The 4,882-nt window shown below is 34.4% G+C and overlaps 1 pseudogene; it reads left to right on the forward strand.

The window, feature by feature from the left end:
* Positions 1–1,145: 1,145 nt before the first annotated feature.
* LOC120181584 lies at positions 1,146–3,733 on the forward strand (annotated as a pseudogene).
* The last annotated feature ends 1,149 nt before the right edge of the window (positions 3,734–4,882 follow it).

Genomic DNA, 4,882 nt, shown 5'->3' on the forward strand with positions numbered 1-4,882 from the left:
TTATAAATTTATGTAAAACTTATTAGTTTTACATAATTTAAGTAGATGATAATATATATATATATATAATTTTGTGTCATAATTCTTTTATTTAAATCCAAGTCATTTTGAATATTATTTTTAATTATTACAAATTTTTATAATGAAATGTTGATTTTATATATTTTAATAATATTACTCAAATTTAAATTATCTACAATGACATACCATTTTATGTCAACTAAAATCACTAGTTTTTTTTTAACAACGACAACTGAATTTCATTAATAGAAATGGAAGAATCAAAATTACAACGCATCTAAAGAGAAAATTGGAGACAATAATCACAAAAAAACTCATATAAAATTAAAATATTAAGTCCAAAGATACGAAGAGAATAAAACATTCAAAGCATCAAAACAATCCAGTAACCTTCATAAAACTCTTTGTCTCTGTCGAACGAGATGTTTTCCGATGTTAGAGAGGAGTTATGAGCAAACCAAACAATTTTGGCAGACTGTTTCGCTACACAATTCTGATTATATCGGCAAACGACCATTTACAAAAGAGGGGATCTAACAATATATGACTACCGACAAGTCAACCAGAAAACAAATGCCGTGAGGATCTTTGTAGAAACACCAAAACGATAACATAAGTATACGAAAAACTTACCTAAAATCATAAGAAACGTGTCACAATAGCAAAGAAAAAGTATACTGCAAGAGCAGAGATTCTTATTTAAAAGTGAAAAAATTTAAGAAAAATATAAAGACATAATATGAAAAAGAATAAGAAAAAAAATCACCAACAGTCAACAACCAATATTACAATTGGTGTCGTCATCGGCTAAACAAGAAAAGAAGACGAGAAGAATATTGAGAGAAAAGAAGGGTTGATCCAAATCCGTAAAAGTTTCTACTTTGGTTTATTTTGAATGACCTACTTAATTCTTCCTTGAAATGAAATTAAAATTATGAAGCAAACAAGCTTATCATAAAATTTATGTTATTATAATTCCAAGATAAAGTAAAATTGCAAGATCAAATTTTGAATTCCAAGTAATAATAATAAAAAAAAACTATGATCACAGGGTTTGCTATGTTCTGTTCTAGTGGACCGTGGGCCCATGCCAAAAAGTTGAAAACTTGAGCAAAATGTTCCCCATTCGAAGCTTTGCTTCTCTCTATGTAGCCTTGTTTAATGTTTGTCTGAAAAAATATTCCCCGTCTCGTCCGGCTACATCTTCGGTTAGGTAAGTTTGTTCTTCCACTCAAATATTCCCGACAAATCTAATTACTCTCGAACCCCAGGCTTACCTGGTTACATTTGGTCACTTTAGGTCTTACATTACTGTACAATCTTAGATTTAGGGTTTTGATTGATTGCATTTTCTTTTTAAATTAAGGGTATTTTATCTTTAAGCTAAAGAACGTTTTTGTTGCTGGGAATCTTGTGTACCTAAGGGCTTGCTTATTAAAAATGTGCTCTTTATCTCGTTTGTTGACCGATTCTTAGTGGGTCTCTGGTTATGTAAGTTAAATCATTCGAGAATTTTATGTTTTTCTTCTTAAAGCATTGCTTTAGGTTGGTACTGGTAGTGTACCTAATCAGATGGACTTCAACATGATGAATGATGGAGCTATATTTGCTGGGAAAAAGAAAGATTTTATTTATTTGTTGCTTTTGTTTTATTCCATCCTTTTCTGGGAAGCATTTTAGTTTATTCGATTCTGTTGCTTTCAGATTGAAGGTGATTATGTTTAGTGGATATATCCTGGAGAGGGCCTGTGATCTTTTCAGGTATGCTCAGGTTCTAACTCTTACGTTATACACGACTAATAGTTTGTATCACTTAGATCATTGAACAACCAAAATGCGTGCCCGATGGCCCGGATCACCATGCAATTTCAACATTACTTTTGACTTAATACTGTGTAAGATATAGGCTAAATGTAGGAAATAAACTCCTTTTGTTGTTTATAAGTTCCAGGTTATCATATGGCATAGAAATATTAGTCGAGTTATATTATGGGTAAACCAGAAGCTATTGTTAAACTGGGAACTTGGTGACTTTAATGAACATGAAGATTGTTCAATATTTGTATATTTTGTTAAGTTGGAGACTGGAGTACTCATTCAAATCTTCATCATGGCTGGTATAATAGCGCCTGCTGAAAGTCGGCTGTTTTCTGTACATGTTTTGAATCATATATGATATTCATGAAAAGTTGCCTAAGGTTTAACACTGTCTGAATTAGCAGGTGTTCTGGTAGCAATATTTTTTCTGAAAGATTCCATCTCAATTATCCCCTTGGTTGGTAAAAATATGCAACCGACTGGGGCAAAAGATACTAATCTCCGTGATAGCAACAATCCGAAAGTCCACCCTCATCCCATGGGAGAGAGCATGAACCAGAATCCTGAAGCTGTGGAAGCTCTCATATCCAAATTATTTACAAACATCTCCTCCCTCAAGTCAGCTTATATTCAGCTACAAACTGCCCATACTCCCTATGACCCTGAAAAGATCCAAGCTGCCGATAAACTTGTAATATCCGAGCTCAAGAATCTATCTGAACTGAAACACTTCTATAGGGAAAAGAACCCCAAGCCAGTGTGTGTTTCTCCTCAAGATTCTCGTTTAGCTGCTGAGATCCAAGAACAGCAGAGCCTGCTGAAAACCTATGAGGTTATGGTTAAGAAATTTCAGTCTGAAATTCAGAATAAGGATTCCGAGATTCGACAGTTGCAGCAGCAAATTGAAGATGCAAACCAGAAGAGAGTGAAGCTGGAAAAGAATATAAAGCTTAGGGGCTTGTCTATGAAGGAATCTGAAGGCTCGGGAGAAGAAAATGGATTTTTTCTGTGGATTTGACACCCGAGCTCTTCACATCAGCTGTTGAATCTGCTTTCAAATCCATTCATGATTTTTCTAAACCATTAATCAACATGATGAAAGCTGCTGGCTGGGACCTTGATGCTGCCGCCGACTCAATTGAGCCCAACGTTGTTTATGCCAAGAGAGCTCACAAGAAATATGCATTTGAGTCCCACATTTGCCAGAGGATGTTCAGTGGGTTTCAACATGAGAATTTCTCCATTAAATTAGATAACGTAGCTCTCAACAAAGAGAGCTTCTTCCACCAATATCTAGCTCTGAGGGAGATGGATCCATTGGACATGCTGGGCCAGAATCCCGATTCCTTGTTCGGGAAATTTTCCCAGAGCAAGTACCTGATGGTCGTTCATCCAAAAATGGAAGCTTCATTCTTTGGAAATCTAGATCAGCGTAATTACATAATGGGAGGTGGACATCCTAGGACTCCATTTTACCAAGCCTTTCTAAAATTGGCTAAATCTATTTGGCTTTTGCATAGGCTAGCCTACTCGTTCGACCCTAATGTGAAAGTCTTTCAAGTTAAAAGGGGGAGCGAGTTCTCAGAGGTTTACATGGAAAGTGTAGAGAAGAATTTTATGATGGATGAAACCAATGAGAAGCCCAAGGTTGGGCTAATGGTCATGCCTGGCTTTGAGATTGGTGGCAGTATCATCAAGAGCCGAGTTTATCTATCCGGAATGAAGGTTAACGAGTAAATTACCAGCACCACAAAAATCTATCTAGAGTTAAACAAGTAATCTGCATACGTACTAATATAGCATGCGGTTTGTCTTCGTGATTTGTTGTTATTGCTGTAGTTACACGATCGCAGTAATTGTGTCTCGACAGCGGAGCTCACTGTTTCTTGACAAAGTTCGTTTGTCTTTGTGTGCTTCAACTGTTCTTCTGGGTTTTGAATTGCCTGCAGGTATGCAGCGAGACAGCCCCATGATTTGAGCATCATCTGTTTCTATGCTTTTGTTGTGCCCTTAGATTGCTGAAAGAGCAGATGCAAGGAAAATGTTGTTATTCACATCAAAAATGGTGTTTGCTCATCAATGTTTACATTTCATATTAAATAACTATTACTTGCTTTTTAGATTACAAGTATCTCATTTACATAATGACAGAGAAGATGATACATGGTACCGAAGAAAGATATTATTCAAGATTTAGCTTACAGAAAGATTTAGCTTGTTTTATAAATAGGAAGTGAAGCAATGAAAACAAAATAAAGGGAATTTGGAAAGGTAGTCAATGGGCACGTGTGATAAAATTAAGGGTAAAGTATATAAATGATCATTGAACTTTTCATATGCTTGCATTTAGGTCCTCCGAACTTTTAAAACTTACAGTACAGTCACCAAACATTTAGTTCGTTTGTAATATGATCCTGACGTAACGGCCGTTTCACTGTCGTTAGGGTAAATTATATAAATGGTCATTGAACTTTTTAGGCGCTAGCATTTAGGTCCCTCAACTTTTAAAACTTGCAACAAAGACATCAATTACATTCTAAACCCTAAATTCCAAAATACTTCAATTACATTCTAAATCTCAAATTCCAAAAATACTTTAATACATGCCCAACCCCAAATTCATAATCCATTATCAAAATTTGCCTTAATAAATTGAACTTGAAGAAACAACCCTAAACCTTAAAATATAACCCTAAATGCTAAATTTTCCCACCAATTAACCAACATAATCAATAACATTTAGTTCATTTTGGGTCCATAACAATAAGTGATTATGTTGGGTTTAGGATTTAAAAGTTAGATTTAACCAACTATAAGTGAACAATACTCAATTCGATTCGAAGAGATTATTTTTCGACTTGAATTGATTCAAAAAAATTGATTCAAAAAAATTGATACAAATTGATTTTGAGTTGTAGTTTCATAAACTCAACTTAAAATTTTCAAGTTATAATCGTGTTGTAAAATACAACTCGAATATCTCAAAATTTTTAGTAATTAGTGGATTAATTTTTAAGTTTGAATAAAGTCCATTGACTCTGTA

This window comes from Hibiscus syriacus, unplaced genomic scaffold (genome assembly GCF_006381635.1).
Source record: "Hibiscus syriacus cultivar Baekdansim isolate YM2019G1 unplaced genomic scaffold, ASM638163v2 tig00112529_pilon, whole genome shotgun sequence".
Taxonomy (NCBI): Eukaryota; Viridiplantae; Streptophyta; class Magnoliopsida; order Malvales; family Malvaceae; genus Hibiscus; species Hibiscus syriacus.